This window comes from Hippopotamus amphibius, chromosome 1 (assembly GCF_030028045.1).
Source record: "Hippopotamus amphibius kiboko isolate mHipAmp2 chromosome 1, mHipAmp2.hap2, whole genome shotgun sequence".
Taxonomy (NCBI): Eukaryota; Metazoa; Chordata; class Mammalia; order Artiodactyla; family Hippopotamidae; genus Hippopotamus; species Hippopotamus amphibius.
In genome coordinates, this window is record NC_080186.1 from 59,155,522 (window position 1) to 59,175,051 (window position 19,530).

General features: G+C 34.6%; 1 protein-coding gene across 8 annotated transcripts in view; it reads right to left on the reverse strand.

Moving 5' to 3' along the window:
- The window catches only part of LOC130839713 (calcium-activated chloride channel regulator 1), a 48,161-nt gene extending 38,820 nt beyond the window's left edge, over positions 1–9,341 (reverse strand). For 3 of the 8 annotated variants that reach the window (XM_057714011.1, XM_057714077.1, XM_057714068.1), the window contains exon 1: positions 2,341–5,498. The gene's annotated coding sequence lies outside the window, so the exon portion shown is untranslated. Of the gene's footprint in view, positions 1–2,340; positions 5,499–5,518; positions 7,561–9,217 lie in introns of those variants that run through there. The other 5 variants (XM_057714021.1, XM_057714040.1, XM_057714031.1 and 2 more) reach the window with 5 other exon arrangements.
- Positions 9,342–19,530: the final 10,189 nt, after the last annotated feature.

Here is a 19,530-nt window from a genome sequence, read left to right on the forward strand (position 1 = left end):
TAATAAAAATACTGAAGGAATTAAGAAAAATTATCAATAGAAATGCAGATCACTGTAACAAAGACTTAGGAACTATAAAGAGGAATCAACCCAAATTAGCTAACTCAATTACCAATATAAAAACTGAACTAAAGGCAATGAATAACAGACTAAATATGTAGAAGAACAAATAAGTGATCTGGAAAATGGAGTAATGGAAATCACCCAATCAGAATAGCAGACAGAAAGATGAATGGAAAAAAATGAAAGTGACACGAGATAATATGAAGCGTGCCAACACATAATAAGGGTTCCAGAAGGGGAAGAAAGAGAAAAGGGAATTGAAAATGTATTTGAGGAAATTATGGCTGAAAACTTCTCAAACCTAAAGAGGGAAACATATCCAGGTATAGGAATCACAGAGGGTCACAAATAAGATGAACCCAAACAGACCCATACCAAGGCATATTATAATTAAAATGGCAAAAGTTAAAGGGAGGATTCTCGAGGCAACAAGAGAAGAGTCAGTCACAAAGGAATCCCCGTGATGTTATTAGCTGATTTCTCTGCAGAAAATTTGCAGGCCAGAAGGGAGTGGTGTGATATGCTCGAAGTTCTGAAAGGGAAACACATGCAACCTAGGGTTCTCTATCCAGCAAGACTATTATTTAGAATAGAAGGAGAAACTAAGAATTTCTCAGACAAGCAGAAACTAAAAGAATACAGCAAAACCATTCTAGTCCATTCAGGTATGAATGGATTAGAGTGACAAGAAAGGAAAGCAAGAAATAGATATGGGAGAGTTTGAGGAAGAATCAACAGAAATGGTGAAAGAAACCGTGATATTGTTAGACTTTGGTATAGAAAACAATAAATAATTGTGTTTGCATAGTAAAGAATTTATTTATATGCCATGTGAGACCCTATAAGATTCCAGTGAGACTAACCTCACTGAGAAGCAGTTTACAATTTTTACATTTAGTAAAGAGTCTGACAAACTTTTCAGTTTAAATCCATATCTCATTACTCTTGTCAGATATGCAGTGATTACAGGAATCATTTAAAAAAGAAGCAAATAGGCCTAGAACCCAGCGGTTGCCAGTTAATTACCGTTATCTGGCAAGATTTATGTAACTTTCTTAGTCATAAGGTTAATGAACTTTGATTTAGAACTGGGTGACTTAGAAAACTTCCAGTAAAGATATAGTAATACTTGGACTCAAGTATAAATAAAGGCCTGAATGAATGTAAATTTACCATATTTACCTACACTAAAACTACCCCTCATCCACTGTATTTTTGAATATGAAGATATGTAGAGAGGAGAACAAATTTTATATAATAGCCTGTTAGCATGATTTATAACTTTTAAATATTTAAATATATGGTATTTATTCCATATTGTACCATTTGTACATAGATGTTAGGGATAGGCTCCTTGGCTTTATTTTCCACTGTGTTCTCTCGACTTTCTGCTGTAGTCCTTCATGGTTGATTCCTGTTCCCCAGCATACCCAGCTCTTTTTGTATCCTGGTGTCTTTGCCCCTTGTTGTTTCCTCTTCCTGGAATGCCTTTTCTCTTTGCTGCCTGGTAGAATCTCTCCCACGCTGCAAAATTCAATTCCAATATTTCTTCTCTGATGAGCCTACTTGATCAGTTGATCTTTCCCTCTTCTGTGATTCCACAGACACTTTTAACTATATAGATTATATTACCTGCAGTAGTGAGCTTTTGAAAACAAGTTCTTATTGTGTTATTCCCAATTACCTTATGATAAAGTCCAAAATCCTTAGTGAGACTTTTACAAGGTCCCCACCCCATTAAAACCCACATACTTATTAATTCTTCAGTCGCATCTCCCATTCTGGTTAGACTAGTCTGCCTGAGGATCTCCTCTCTGACATTTTGCACATGTTGTACTCTTTGCTTTGGGTGTTATTTTCTACCCTCTTGGTGAATCTCTACTCATCTCTTAAGTTTTAGCTAAAATTTTACTTTCTTAGAGAGACTTTCCATGACCCTTAGATTAGGTTAGCATCTTGCCGAAAGACTTGCTTTCAGTTTCAGGTTTGGAGGATTCACTGGCAAAATAACCACTCTACACTTAATTTAAGTGAGAGATAAGAAAGTTTATTAGGTTAGTTATAAGTGCTAGCACAAAGATAAGCAAAATAATAAGAAATAAATGTATATACAATCACCAAATTGGAGAAACACCTACATCTAGATCCAAGCAACGCTGGGAAGTCCCTTGAATAGCACTTTGGAGTCCCAATTGGAAATAGTAAGTTACAGCATAAGGACAAGCAACAAAGCAAGAAATAAATGTATATACATCACTAAATTGGGGAAACACCTACGTCCAGATCCAAGCAGCGCTGAGAAGTCCCTGCAACAGCAATCTGGAGTCCCAGTTGGAAGATCCTGGGCAGTGCGTCCACTCCACAGGTGAGACTTCAGAGTACTGCTCAAAGGGGTCCTGCTTTTAAGGCCAAGCCACAAGCTGATAATCATCAGCTTACGTGCAAATATGGAGCTCTGGCTATCATCATAAATGCTTTGATAATTTAGTCACAAGTCTCAGAATGTTCACTGATCCGCAGAAACTGGCCAGATTCCCAAGGCTCAGGAAGCTTTTTGACCTACTCCATTCTTTATTTGTTGGTTCTCAAGGCTTGTTTGTGCCATTTCTGCTGAACTGCACGTAGTCCAGCAGTTTGGCACGTAGCTCCTTTCAGTGTCTTTGTTTAGTTAAAGGCCTATCATTGCTTCCGTAGCCTGAACAAGACTATTAACTTCCCCAATGTTGGGCCTCAGGATTGTTTAGGCTGAAGAGCATAAGAATAAGGTAAGGTCTCTTTAGCAGTTTTTTTAATGTGATAAGATAACTAACAATTTCATATAGTCAATAAAAACCATACAGTTGAGATTATCAACAATGGGTCAAACAATGCAGAAAATTTTTTACAAATTGAGGAGTGTCTTCAAAAACATAGGATTGAGGAAAAATAGTCCATTTACAGTGATTGAGTTTTCCAATAAACAGGGTTCCCAGATTCAAGAAGTCTGGCTACGAACCAGTCCCTCGGCAGTTCTCTCATAGTCCATCAATAAGTGGGTATTGTTATTGAAATCTAGATGATTTTCTGTGAAATGGGGTAACCAATATTTTTTCCAAAAACAATAGGTAGTACATGAAATTGACATATAGAGATTTTAATTTTTACAGCATAATGGAATGTAGTCCCAACACACCAGGTTTTCTCACATCTAGTTTTTCTTTCATGGACGAATATCCAATGATCTTTTGGTATCTATTTTTAAAATATCTTCCTCCATGAATATACATTGGTAGACGTCAATATTTCTTGGGCTTTATCTTTTTGAGCAAGGTAATACAACTTTTGTATAGAACACACAGTCCAGTTAAACACTTCAATTATGCCTGCAGTTTGACTTAATCTATCTGTTAATGAAACGAACAATTGTAAGAAATTTTAATCATAACCTATACTGAGCTCATGTGGTCTGAGAGTAGTAGGCATCCATTTAGCATTAATAGTTAATGCTTGGGCTATATCCTTACTGGTGTTATGTAATCTAGATGCTAAAGTTTCTACATCAATAGAATTTACTAAGCCCATTCCAGTGCCGGTAGCCCCTAATAAAGTATCATAGCATGCTCATTTTATTTTGCATTTGGGTTGTGCAGGAAAGGTAATAGTAAAATATAATACAAATTTTTGTCAGTGTTGGCCTACCTGAGTACATGATTGAGGAATCTTAAGTGAATGAGATGTAACATCAAGATGAGAACCTAAGACAGTAACAATATCCATCTAAGGGTTATTTCTTCCATTAATCTGTGAATTATTAAAACATACTAACAAAGAAACTTGTGTTAACGATACATTTTGTGTGTAATAGTTCCATTATATATCTGTAAAGTAGTATCCTTTTTGCAAGAATTTATAATATTCTATGCTTTTTCCAAAACAGTATTTTTAAGAGGGATTTTTGATTTGTGACAACACCTAATAGATACTTGAGGACTCATTCAACCATGAGAGAGTAAGAGTTAGTAGAGTGTACAAAAGCCTGAGTCCAAGGGTTACTAGGGTCACCTGTCCAAATGGACAGGTTCTGTCCAAAAAGGTCAGGTTTACAATTGGGCAAACCTGGTTCATGGGGAAGGTAAAATTGTCCTAAGTTTTATTCTGAATTGAATTCTTTCATCTCCAGATCCCCCATTCAGCTGAATACATTGAGTCATCCTTGCGATAAAGTATGTGTCCTGGGTTGAAGCTTCGGTTACAATCCATATTACAGTCAGGCTTCCAAAAGTAATCTATTCGTGAGAATAACAGTGGGTTAATGGCACATGTTTCCATGTTTATTGTCCAGGGATCCTCACCAACACAGTGTTATTCTTCCCCTATGCAATTACATCAGCAAGTATAGGAGGATCATTAGGTTGCTTCACCCAGACTCTAGCTCCAACTGAATTGTGCTCTGTTGTGAATCCAAATCCTCCATCTCCCCAGACAGTTAACAGAGTGGGAGGTTCTCCTTTCTTAGTTTTTCCAATAAAGTAGGGGAGAATAAGTAATTGTGCGACCTGTCATGTTTATTGATGAACAAATTGTCATTACCTTTATTTTGTAAAATTATTTTAACTTCTCCCTGATAATCAGGGTCAGTTACTCCCCCTCAGACATAAATAGCTTTAAGGGCTAGACTAGACTATTCTTTAATTAGTCCAAAATGTCCAGGAGGCATCTTTATGTTGATACCAGTTGGCATAGCACAGATTAACCTCTTGGTAAGTCTTTGTTCAGTTATACAATACGAATCAAGTCCTGCAGCCTCAGGAGAGGCTCAAAAAAGAGCTAATGCTCCTGGCAAGATTTCCCAGCATTCAACTCTCTCTAGATGAACATCTGTCTGATGAATTTGTAAATTTGTTATAGTCATTCTCATCAGGTGAATTTCAGATTCCCTAATTGGATGGTAGTTTAATATATTTAAGGCAGTATTTAAATTAGTCCTCCAATTTTTATAAGAGCCCTGTCCTAATTTAATCAGCTGTTTATTTAATAATTCATTCACTTTTTAAAAATTAAACCAGCAGCTTGAGGATAGTAAGGAATATGAAACACCCATTGTATATTGTGCTCCTGGGTAAGCTCTTGTATTAACTTACCCTTAAAATGTGACCATTGTCACTTTGAATTTGAAGTGGAACACCATAATATAAATTAATTATCTCCAGTGTTTTAACAGTATTATTCTGATTGGCTTTTCCAAATGGGATTGTGACTAGTTATCCAGAATAGGTGTCCACAACAGTACATACATATTGGCATCCTTTGTCTCAAATTAACGGACCAATATAATCAATTTGCCATATTTGCCCAGGCAACTTGCCATGTGCCAACTGTCCTTTGACTGATTGTGGCAAGCTTTTATGCTTAACATGTTGACAAATTGGACATTGTAAAATGACAGATTTAATAAGATCCATAGTTAAAGAAATACCTTGATCCTGAGCCCACCTGTATGTAGCTTTTTCTCCCAGATGGCCACATTTTTGGTGTGCCCAAAGTGCCAAACCTTTGAATTTATTGGAATCTGGGTCAACTTCCATCATCTGGATCTGGGTTTGTTCACCTGTAATTGAACCATCATTCTGTGGAGTTGGGAATACTATGAGCATCTACATTAAAAACTGAAACATTAGTTTTCTGCACAATTTCCCAAATATCTGACCACAATTTTTTTCCCATAAATTTTTTGAATAGATCTGCCAGTTATTTCTTATCCATATTGGAAGCCAAGTTGCCAATCCATTAGCTATAGAGCAAGAATCTGTATAAATATGCATTCTGTTAAATTTTCTTGTTTTAGAGTCTGATATACTGCGTATAATTCAGCAAATTGATTACTCTTACCCTCTCCAGTAGTGGTTAATAATTTGGCTGTGACTGGATTATAAGCTACTGCTTTTTAATAGACAGTGGATCCTACATATTTTGCCAGTCCATCCATAAACCAAGCATGTCTCTTTTCTGTTTCAGTTAAGAAGTCAAAAGGTTTTCCCCATTTGACTGGGGATTCATTTCAGTCTTATTTAAAGTCTGATCTTCAGTGCTATCTACTGGAATTTTAGAAATCCTCTGATATAATGTAGCAATACCCTGTGGGCCTGACTTGGCTGATCCTGAATATACCATTTCCATTTAATTATGCTGGACTCTTGGGCTTGCCCACCCCTGTGGGCCTTGGGTGAACTTAGGATCCATTGCACAATCAGCATCTGTGGCCTTAGTATAACTGTGTGACCTATGGTCATTGTTCAGTATCAATTAAAGCCCAGTAACAAGCCAATAACTGTTTTTCGAAGATAGCATAATTTTTTCCAGCCCCTGAAAATTTTCTACTCTAGAAGCCCAAGGGCACTCTTTTTCCTCGTTGTTTTTACCATAAGCTCCAATTAGCTTACAGTTCACCGACACACGTAATTGTATGTCCCCGGGTTGTAGGTCACGGGACATCTGAGCTCCATTTAAAGATAGACTACTGAGATAAGCTTTAGAATAATTCAATTAAACTTTTTAGCAATAAAACATAATAGCAAGGAACTAACCAGGAAGTGAGTCTTGGTAAATAAACACAGACCTCAATTAACAAAACTACAATTCAAATTCAGTGAAACATAAATATATGTATTTTTTTCCACTGTGAGGGTATTAGCCTTGCAGCCAGGAAGGTCTGTATCCCATGAAATAAAAAATGAGGTTTGTCAGGGAGCCAGGAAAAGCCAAGTGGCTGTCTTGGATTTCCTGTACCCTTGACTGTTTAATTTACAGCTATTGTTTGCCCGTTTTAAATTCCCTGATTTAGTGGTACACTGTTACCATGTTTTAAGGACATCAAGATAGCAAAATTCTGACAATGAGGGGTTAATTTTTTGTAGAAGCTGAATGAGCTTTATCTACATGTGCCATAATCTTCATAGATCATTATGAAATAATACTTAATTACTTTACCAAAGTAACAAAAGATTTTAAAAACAAATATAAATCACTTAAAGGCAAAGAAATTCACATAGTCTGTTATCAAAAGCAGCATTCCAAGAAAACTTTGTTTTCTAATCAGAGAGAGAAAACCAAATTCCAGTTTGGTACCAACTTACTGTTAATGACAAAGTTTGTTTCTCTAGTTAATTTTAATTTAATCTTTGAAAGTCCTTTCTATAAATCTTGAAGGGGTACTGTTTTTGCAAAGGCATCAGAGTGAAATCATAGCTGTCTATAATGACAAAAAGGCTTAAGAAGGCATGTTTAAAATCTGGTTACAATGCAATTGACAAAGTAACTTGGTTACTGCTGTGACATGTAACATTTTAAGATAGTAACTAGAATTACAACTGATAATATTTTACCAGGACATATCAGATCTTTATGAAGTCCATGTAATTTCTAGAATATCCATATTAGTAACATTTACCATATAATATTCACCATGAAACAACAGTTATTCACTTAGCCAAAGTAACAATACAAGATTTCAAAGGCAAATACAGAACAGATCACTTAAGAGGTAAAGAAACTTAAAATCTGTTATCAAAGGCAGTTCAACATCTCAAGAAAACTTGTACCATGCACATAACTCTTTTTCCAGGGTCCACTTTCCATAAACCTTTTTAAAAATTTTATTATGTTATTTAATTTTTGGCTGTGTTGTGTCTTCATTGCCATGTGTGAGCTTTCTCTAGTTGTGGCCAGCAGGGGCTACTCTTCTTTGTGGTGCACAGGCTTCTCAGTGTTGTGGCTTCTTTTGTTGTGGAACACAGCTCTAGGTGCATGGGCTTCAGTAGTTGTAGCATGCAGGTTCAGTAGTTGTGGCACATGGGCCCGAGTGCTCAGGCTTCAGTAGTTGTGGCACATGGGCTCAGTAGTTGTGCCTCATGGGCTCTAGAGCACAGGTTTAGTAGTTGTGGCACACGGGCTTAGTTGCTCTGCGGCATGCTGGATCTTCCTGGACCAGGGATCATGTTCCCTGCATTGGCAGGTGGATTCTTAACCACTGTGCCACCAAAGTAACAAAAGATTTTAAACCTTTTTTTTTTTAATCATTTTCTGTATCCATCATTTTATATTGCCATTCAGAAACAGCCACCTGTAAGCCAGATTTACTTCCTTTTCCCTTAATACAATACAATTTCATTCCTCATACCTTCTTTACTAAAAAACACATATCCTACTTTTCTGAAGCAACCATGAACTGTCCTTTATATTAGCACTCTGTGGATTGATAAACATAAATCACTCAAAGCTCTTATCTCATTTGTATTTTCTTTCCTTGAAGTTTTCTTCATGTTGAGTTACCTTCCTTGCTGACAGATTTGCTATAGATATAACAAGATCTTTTTTGGCTTATATTAAATCTAGGCACAAAAAAGTATTACATTTAATGTTGCTGATTCCTAAGACATGTCTATATTAATTAGATTAACAAACATTAATACCAGGTATTAATTTAATATTGAACATTTCCAAGTTCACATGAACCTGAAATTCATTTAGCTTAATTTATTTTATACTTAGAATTGTTAAATTTGTAAGCACTTACTTTTCTTTAAGCCAATTAAATAGAGTTCATTTACAAATTAACCTCAACAATATTACCCAAAGACAAAGACACATACTGAGACATACACATATATCCAGACAGACAGAGATCTCATAGTTTGCACTTGAGATTTAAAATATCTCTTGGCCCCTTTACTTTTTTATACATTTCCCATAATTCCTTTGTGGTTATTCTATCAATCTTTTCTATTCCTATCCTGGAATAGAGACCTGATTAGCTTTTACTTCTTCTTCTTAAAAAGAGGCATTTTGCTCAGCAAGTCCCGCTAACAGTGCCAATTTATGTCTTGCCAAAAGACTTGCTCTCAGTTTCAGGTTTGGCGGATTCGTTGGCAAAATAAACACTCTACGCTTAAATTAATTTAAGTAAGAGATAAAGTTCTTAGGTTAGTTATAAGTGCTAGCACAAAGATAAGCAGAATGGTAAGAAATAAATGTGGAAACAATCACCAAATTGGGGAAACACCCACATCCAGATCTAAGCAATGCTGGGAAGTCTCTTGAAGAGCAATCTGGAGTCCCAATTGGAAATAGTAAGTTACAGCATAGGACAAGCAACATAGCAAGAAATAAATGTATATACATCACCAAATTGGGGAAACACCTATCTCCAGATCCAAACAGTGCTGGGAAGTCCCTGCAACAGCAATCTGGAGTCCAAGTTGGAAGATCCTGGGCAGTGCATCTACTCCACGGATGAGACTCAGAGTACTGCTCAAAAGGGTCCTGCTTTTAACACCAACCTGCAAGCTGATAATCATCAGCTTACGTGCAAATATGCAGCTCTGGCTATCATCATAAATGCTTTAGTCAGAAATTTCAGGATGTTCACTGATCTCCGGGACTGGCCAGATTCCCAAGGCTCAGGAAGCTTCTTGACCTACTTCCTTCCTTATTTATTGGTTCTCAAGACTTGTTTGTGCTGTTTCTGCTGAACTGCATGTAGCCCAGCAATTTGGGACGTAGCTCCTTTCAGGGTCTTTGTTTAGTCAAAGGCCTATGATTGCCTCTGAAGACTGAACAAGACTATTAACCTCTCCAACAGTTAGTTCTCCCTGATTTAAGTACCCAAAGCACTCTATACCCAAAAATGGTGTATCCATTGCTATCTTTTCCATTAGACTTCATAAGTATGTTTGCTTTTTCACAGTTATTTTTCTGTTAATCAAGTATGTGTCAGGTACCTCAAAGGCACTCAATAATATCATTATATTTCATTTTCATAAACATTTTCTTTATTTATGACTTACAATGAAATACTCAGAATTTTCCAGGTAAAGTTGTTCCACTTATATCCTTTTAAGTACTTGAATATTTAAGTATATTAAGTACTTTTCTGTAAATACCTTGTTGAGTATTTTAAAAGTTTTTCAGGCCTTCTGGTCAATCCTTCGCAAACACATTTGTTATTTCTTCCTACTGTGCCTGATCTACAAAGTTTGGAGACTTCTCCCCATCTAGGCTCTATCTAGCTCCTTTCTCTCCCTAGGGTGATCTCATCCAGTCTTGTTGGCTGATGACACTCAGACTCGATGAGTATATACTGGACATTACAGATTGATATAACCTAATATCTTTTTGACATCTTTATTGGGACAGCTATTAAGTATTTTAAACCATTAAGTATTTTAAACCTGATATGTCCTAAACAGAGTTTAAGTATTTTTTATTTCTTGACAAAAACACATTCTTATTGTTTTAGGAAGAAATGGAATGATCTTTGGTCACAGTAAAAAGTAACAGCAGAACAGATGTTATACCCATCCCAGTGGATCAATGACAGCTTTGTTCACAGTTATTTTTCTATTAATCAAGTATGTGTCAGGTACCTCAAAGGCACTCAATGATATCATTATATTTCATTTTCATAAACTACTAGGATTACACCTCTAAAAGCCAGTCAAGCAGCAACAGCCTAACTTCAATGACGATACTCTGGGCTGTAGCTCAGTCAATCCCTAAACTCTCCCACTTGTGATATTCCACCATTTCCTGAGCCCCTTGCTCTTGGAAAGAAACCTCAAATGATAGTGGTTTGTTTTCTTCAGAGGCTTCACCTGGAAACAAAGCTCTTTTTTGTATAATACACAAAAGAGTCCAACTTTGCTTTCAGTTACTTAATGAGGTCCTTTTCATTTTACACTTCAACACAAATGAACCTTCAAACCACAATGCCAAGTGAAAGGAGCTAGACACATAGGCCATATATTTTATGATTCCATTTATATGAAATATCTAGCACAAGTAAATCCATGGTAACAGAAAGTAACTTAGTCATTACAGGGGCTTGGAGGAGGCGAGAAGAAATAGGAAGTGACTGCTTAATGGGTACAAGATTTCTTACTAGGGGTGATGAAATGTTCTACTGTTAGATAATGATGATGGTTGCACAACATTGTGAATGTACTAAAAGACACTGAATTGGATTAGTTACATTCTACATTATTATAAAAAAAAATAATTGAAAAGAATATGTCTTCAGTGGTAGATTTTTTAAAGACTGCGGCACCTGGAGTTAACTCTGGCAACAGTTTTTCCAATCTCAAATATTACTACATGGCTGCCTACTCAATGTATAGTTAAGGCTTTACACTTTAAAACATTTAAACTGGTAAGTTTATATTATGTGAATTTTAACTCAATTTTAAAAATTAATGATAGTATTTAATTATAAATTAAAGAATAAAATAAATATTCCTGAGTCAATATGATATGAATAAAAATAGGAGGAAAGGAGAAAGGTAAATCTTATTCAAAGCACTGCAATTAATAAATATAGAAGGAGTGAAGAAATAGAAATCACCATTAGAACATCATGGTAATATTATTGCAGGCAAAGCCAGTATTTTTATATGTTTATTTACCACCTGTATATCTTCTCTGGTGTGAAGATCAGTTCAGATTCTATTGCTCACTTTTTACTGAGTTGTTTATATTTTTAATGTTGAGTTACAAGTTCTTTATTGGATATGTGATTTAAAATATTTTTCCCTAGTGCGTCTTTTCATTTTTTAACAGTGTCTTTTGCAGAGAAAAAGTTTTTCATTTTTTTAAAGTTGATTATCAATTTTTTTTATAGATCATGCTTTTGGGTCATATCTAAAAACTCATCTTGAAACCAAAATCATATACATTTTCTAATTGCTTTTCTTCTAGAAATTTTTATGCTTTTATATTTTATATTTAAGTCTATGATCCATTTTCGAGAATTTTTGTATAAGGTCTTAGATATGTATTACAAATATTATTTCTTGCCTATGGATGTCCAATTTTTTCAGCTTTATTTGTTGAATTGGTACTTTCTCCTTTAAATTGCCTTTGCATTTTTTGTCAAAAATCTGTTGACTATATTTGTGTAGGTCAATTTCCGGACTCTTTATTCTATTACATTGATCTATGTGTTTATCTTTTTACCAATACCACACTCCTTTGATTGCTGTCATTTTATTGATTAATTGGCTGACCATGGATCAATTCCTTTTTTCCCACTAGCTTTTTTGAGATGACTGGCAAATAGAGTTGTAAGATATTGATTTATTCATTTAAAAAATCTAAATATAGCTCATATATAAATTGAAATTGTGTAAATTTAATATGTGTATGTTAATTGGATATATTTTATATTGTAACCTGATTGCCATTATAGCAATAATTAGCACCTCTATCATGTTATATAATTATTCTTTCTCTTTAGTTGGAATAATTAAATTCTAGCCTCATAGCAAGTTTGATGATTATAATACAATATTCACAGTACTGCATATTAAATCTCTGGGGCTTATTTACTACTTGTTGTAAGTTTGTACCCTTAAACAACATCTGTCCTGTCCCACTAACCATCATCCATTGATAACCACAATTTTATTCTCTGTTTTTACAGTTTTGGCTTGTTTAAATTCCACATATAAGTGATATCATACAGTACTTGCCTTTCTCTGTCTGATTTATCTCACTTAACATAATATTCTCATGATCCATCCATGTCATTGCAAATAGCAGGATAGTTCTATTTTTAGTTTTGTTTTGAGGAAATTCCCTTTTCTCCACATCCTTGCCAACATTTGTTACTTGTATACTTTTTGTGGATAGTCATTCTGACTGGTGGGAGGTGATATCTCATAGTGGTTTTGATTTGCATTTTTCCAGTGATTAGCAGTGTTGAGCATCTTTTCATGTGTGTGTTGACCACTTGTATATCTTCTTTGGAAAACATGTCTATTCAGGTTTTATGTCCATTTTTAGATTTTTTAAAAAATTTTTTGATATTGAGTTGTATGAGCTGTTTGTATATTTTGGTTATTAACCCTTCATCAGTCATATCACCTGCAAATATTTTCTCCCATTCAGTAGGTTGTCTTTTAATTTGGTCAGTGGTTTCTTTTGCTGCACAAAAACTTTTAAGCTTAGTTAGGTCCCATTTGTTTACTTTTGCTTTTGTTGCTTTTGCCTTAGGAGACAGATCTAAAAAAGTTAATTGACAATTTGTGTCAAAGAGTGTCCTGCCCCTGTTCTCTTCTAGGAGTTTCATGGTTTCAGGCTTTATTACATTTAGATCTTTAATCCATTTTGAATCTATTTTTGGATATGATGTGAGAAAATGTTCTAATCTAATTCTTTTACATGTAGCTGTCCAGTTTTCATAGAAACTCTTATTGAAGAGATTGTCTTTTCCCCATTGTATGTTATTGCCTCCTTTGTCATAGATTAATTGATCATAGCTGTGTGGGTTTATTTGTGGGCTCTCTGTTATGTTCCATTGATCCATGGTCTTTTTTTGTGCCAGTACCATTCTGTTTTGATTACTGTAGCTTTGTAGTATAGTCTGAAGTAAGGGCACATGATACCTCCAGCTTTGTTCTCTTTTCTCAAGATTTCTTTGGCATTTCAGGGTCTTTTGTGGTTCCATATAAATTTTAGGATTTTTTTTTCTAGTTCTGTGAAAAACATCATGGGTATTTTGATAGGGATTGCATTAAACTTGTAAATGCTTTGAGAAGTATGGACATTTTAACAATATTAATGCTTCTAATCCATGAACACAGGATATCATCTTCAATTTCCTTCATCAGTGTTTTATAGCCTTCAGAGTATTGGTCTTTCACCTCCTTGGTTAAATTTACTTCTAACTATTCTATTCTTCTTAAAGAAAATTTTTTAATCAAAATGCAGTTGATTTACAATGTTGTGTTTCTATTCTTCTTGATGCAATTTTAAATGGGATTTTTTTTCTTGCTTTCTTTTTCTAGGGATAATTTTCTTTATTTTTCAGATGTTTTATTCTTAGTGTATAGAAATGCAACTGATTTCAGTATGTTCATTTTTTATCCTGCAACTTGACTGAAATTTTTGATTAGTGCCAACAGTTTTTTGGTTGACTCTTTGGGATTTTCTATGTATAGAATCATATCATCTGCAAATAGCAACTGTTTTACTTCTTTTTTCCTGATTCTGATACATTGTTTTTTCTTTCTCCTGCAAAATTGCTCTGGCTAAGACTTCCTATCCATATTGAATAGGAGTGGGCATCCTTATTTTGTTCTTGATGTTAGAGGGAAAGCTTTCCATTTTTCTCCATTGAGTATAGTGTTAGCCTTGGATTTGTCATATATGGCCTTTATTATATTGAGGTATGTTCCTGCTATACTCAATCTGCTGACGGTTTTTATCATGAAAGAATGTTGCATTTTGTCAAATGCTTTTTCTGCATCTGTTGTGATATGTTATACTTATGGATTAATGTCTGTTAAACCATCCTTGGATACCAGGGGTAAATCCTACTTGGTCATGATTTACAATCCTTTTCATGTGTTCTAGTATTGGGTTTGCTAATGTTTTGAGAATTTTTGTGTCTATATTAATCAGGGATATTGGTCTGTGGTTTCATTTCTTGTGGTGTCCTTATCTGTCTTTGTATCAGCATAATGCTGGCATCATAGAGTGAGCTTGGAAGTATTCTCTCTTCCTCAATTTCTTGGAAGAGTTTGAGAAGGATTGGTGTCAATTCTTCTTTGACTATTTGGTAGAATTCATCAGTGAAGCCATCTGGTCCTGGAGTTTTTCTGTTGGGAGGTTAATTACTGATTTAATCTCTTTACTAATTATCATTCTGTTCAAATTTTCTATTTCTTCCTGATTCAGTCTTGGCAGGTTATGTGCTTTTCAAATTTTATCTAATTTGTTGGTATATAATCATTAATAATAGTCTCTTTGAGCCTATGAATTTCTGTAGTATCAGTTGTCATGTTTTCCTTTTTAATCTCTAATTTTATTTATTTGTATCTTCTTTCTCTTTTTTTTAATTAGTCTAGCTAAAGGTTTGTCAATTTTTATCTTTTTGAAGAACCAGGTATTAGGTTTGTTAATACTTTCTATTGTTTTTCTGGTCTCTATTTCATTTATTTGCATTCTGATCTTTTATTATTATTATTATTTCAGATCTTTATTGGAGTATAATTGTTTTACAATGTTGTGCCAGTTTCCACTCTACAATGAAGTGAATCAGCTACGTGTATACATATATTCCCACATCCCCTCCTTCTTGAGCCTACCTCCCACACTCTCTATCCCAACCCTCTAGGTCATTACCAAGCATCGAGTTGATCTCCCTGTGCTATGTAGCAGCTTCCCACTAGCCTTCTATTTTACATTTGTTAGTGTATATATGTCAATGCTACCCTCTCACTTCGTCCCAACTTCCCCCCCCCCAAAGTGTCCTCAAGTCCATTCTCTATATATGTGTCTTTATTCTTGCCCTGACACTAGGTTCATCAGTACCATTTTTAGATTCTATATATATGTGTTAGCATATGGTATTTGTTTTCTCTTTCTCACTTCAGTCTGTATGACAGGCTCTAGGTCCATACACCTCATTACAAATAACTCAATTTAATTCCTTTTTATGGCTGAGTAATATTCCTTTGTATATATGTGCCACATCTTCTTTATCCATTCATCTGTCGATGGACATTTAGGTTGCTTCCATGTCCTGGCTATTGTAAATAGTGCTGCAATGAACATTGAGGTACATGTATCTTTTTGACTTATGGTTTTCTCTGGGTATATGCCCAGTAGTGGGATTGCAGGGTCATATGGTAGTTCTATTTTTAATTTTTTAAGAAACCTCCATACTGTTCTCCATAATGGCTGTATCATTTACATTCCCACCAAGAGTGCAGGAGGGTTCCCTTTTCTCCATACCTTCTCCAGAATTTATTGCTTCTAGATTTTTTGATGATGGCCATTCTGACCCGTGTGAGGTGATACCTCATTGTGGCTTTGACTTTCATTTCTCTAACCATTAGTGATGTTGAGCATCTTTTCATGTGTTTGTTGGTCATCTGTATGTCTTCGTTGGAGAAATGTCTGTTTAGGTCTTCTGCCCATTTGTGTATTGGGTTGTTTTTTTGATATTGAGCTGCATGAGCTGCTTGTATATTTTGGAGATTAGTCCTTTGTCAGTTGCTTCATTGGAAAATATTTTCTCCCATTCTGAGGGTTGTATTTTTTGTCTTGTTTATGGTTTCTTTTGCTGTGCAAAAGCTTTTAAGTTTCATTAGGTCTCATTTGATTATTTTTGTTTTTATTTCCATTACTCTAGGAGGTGGGTCAAAAAAACATCTTGCTGTCATTTATGTCACATAATGTTCTGCCTATGTTTTTCTCTAAGAGTTTTATAGCATCTGGCCTTACATTTAGATCTTTAAACCATTTTGAGTTTATTTTTGTGTATGGTGTTAGGAAGTGTTCTAATTTCATTCTTTTACATGTCACTGTCCAATTTTCCCAGCACCACTTATCAAAGAGGCTGTCTTTTCCCCATTGTATATTCTTGCCTCCTTTGTCAAAGATAAGGTGACCATATGTGCATGGGTTTACCTCTGGGCTCTCTATCCTATTCCATTGATCTATATTTCTGTTTTTGTGCCAGTATCATACTGTGTTGATCACTGTAGCCTTGTAGTAGAGTCTGAAATCAGGGAGCCTGATTCCTCTAGCTCTGTTTTTTCTTCCAAGATTTGTTTGGCTATTTGGGTTTTTTGTGTGTTTCCATACAAACTGCAAAATTTCTTGTTCTAGTTATCTGAAAAATGCCATTGGTAATTTGATAGGGATTGCATTTGAATCTGTAGATTGCTTTGTGTAGTATAGTCATTTTCACAATGTTGATTCTTCCAATCCAAGAACATAGTATATCTCTCCATCTTCTTGTATCATCTTTGATTTCTTTCACCAGTGTCTTATAGTTTTCTGAGTACAGGTCTTTACCTACCTCTTTAGGTAGGTTAATTCCTAGGTATTTATTCTTTTTGTTGCATTGGTAAATGGGAATGTTTCCTCAATTTCTGTTTCTGATTTTTCATTGTTAGTGTTTAGGAATGCAGGAGATTTCTGTGTATTAATTTTGTATCCTGCTACTTTACTAAATTCTTTGATTAGCTTTTGTAGTTTTCTGGTGGCATCTTTAGGATTTTTTATGTATAGTATCATGTCATCTGAAAACAGAGACAGTTTTACTTCTTTTCCAATTTCTATTCCTTTAATTTCTTTTTCTTCTCTGATTGCTGTGGCTAAGACTTCCAAAACTGTGTCGAACAATAGTGGTGAGATTGGGCACCCTTGTTTTGTTCCTGTTCTTAGAGGGAGTGCTTTCAGTTTTTCGCCATTGAGATCCATTCTAATCTTTATGACTTCTTTTCTTCTGCTCACGTTGGGCTTAATTTTTTCTTCTTTTTCTTGTTCCTTGAAGTATAAAGTTAGGTTGTTTATTTTATATCTTTCTAATTTCTTAATATATGTATTTATTGCTATAAATTTTCCTTTCAGAATTGCTTTTGCTGTATTCCATAATTTTGATATGTTTTGTTTCCTTTTTATTTGTTTTGAGATAATTTTTTATTTCTCTATTGATTTCTTCTTTTACCTATTGGTTGTTCAGAAGGGTATTGTTTAATTTTCACATATTTGTGGGTTTTCCAGCTTTCCTCTTGTTGAATTCTAGTTTCATACCATTGTGTTCAGAAAATATAGTTGGTATGGTTTCAGTCTTCTTAAATTTGCAATGATTTGTTTTGTGTTCTATCACATGTTCTATCTTGACAATGTTTTGTGTGCACTCAAGAAGAATGTATATTCTGCTTTTGGGTGGAATGTTCTATATATATCTGTTAAGTTCATTTTTTCTGGAGTATGGTTCAATTTCAATGTTTCTTTGTTCATTTTCTGTTTGGGTGGTCTATCCATTGCTGACAGTGGGATATTGAAGTGTTCTACTATTGTATTGTCCTATTATTGTATTTTTATCTCTTTCTCCCTTTAAATCTGTTAGTATTTCCTTAATATATTTCAGTACTCTGACATTGGTTACATATATATTTATAATTGTTGTATTTCATGTTGTTTTGACCCTTTTATTATTGTATAATGACCTTCTTTGTCTCATTACTATTTTTGGCTTGAAGTTTGTTTTGTCTGATATAATTTTGGCTATATTCATCTTCCTTTGGTTTGCACTTTTAAGTAATCCATCCCTTCACTTTGAGCCTATATGTATCTTTATTGCTGAAATGAGTCTCTTGTAGGCAGCATATAGTTGGGTCTTATTTTTTTTATCCACCCAGCCACTCTGTGCTTTTTGATTGGTGAATTCAATCCACTTATATTTAGAGTGATTATTGATATATAAAGGCTTACTTCTGTGATCATGTTGCTTGCCTTCTGATTGTTTTCTAAAATTGTAATATATCATGATTTAAAATATGTAGTTTTGTGAAAGAATTTCCTTCATCTAGTTAATTAACACATCTATTACCTCATATACTTATCTTTTTGTGTGTGAGAAATTTATGTTGTATGCTCTTAGCAAATTTCAATTATACAACACAGTGTTATTTATTATAGTTATCATGTTATACATTAGATCCTCAGACCCTATTCATTTTATAGCTGAAAATTTGTACCCTTCTACATGCCTCTCACTATTTCCTCCACTTCTCCCCCCACAAGCTTCTGGCAACTACCTTTCTACTCTCTGTTTCTATGACTTTGACTCTTAAAAATTTAGATTCCACATATAAGTAATACCATGCAGTATTTGTCTTTCTCTGTCTGGCTTATTTCACTTAGCATAGTGCCCTCAGGTTCCATCTGTGTTGTCACAAATGGCAGCATTTCCTCCTTTCTCATGACTGAATAATATCCATTGTATATACCTACCACATCATCTTTATTCATTCATTTGTTGACAGACACGTTGTTTATATATCTTGGTTATTATGAATAATGCTGCAATGAACATATGGGTACATATATCTTTGAGTTAATATTTTCATTTCCTTTGGAAAACACCCAGAAGTGGAACTGCTGAATCATATGATAATTCTATATCTAATTATTTTAGGAAACTTCATACTGTTTCCATATTGGCTGCAGCAATTTATATTACCATCAGCAGTTCACAAGCATTCCCTTTTATCCATATCATTGCCTAAACTTCTTATCCTGTGTCTTTTTGATAATAGCATTCTAACAGGGATGACATTGTGGTTTTGTGGTTTTGGTTTGCATTTCCCTGATAGTGATGCTGAGCACTTTTTCCTGTACCTGTTGGTCACTTGTATGTCTTGTTTTGAAAGTGTCTATTCAGTTCCTCTACTCATTTTTAAATTGAAATTTTCTATTGAATTATATGAGTTCTTTATATATTTTGGTTGTTAACCCCTTATCAGATATATGATTTACAAATATTTTCTCCCACTCAGTAGTTTGCCCTTTCATTTTTCTGATGGTTTCTTTTGTTCTGCAGAGACTTTTTGGTTTGACATAGTTAGTTCCACATGTTTATTTTTGTTTTTTCTGCCTTTGCTTTTGGTGTCAAATCCAAAACATTATTACAAAGAC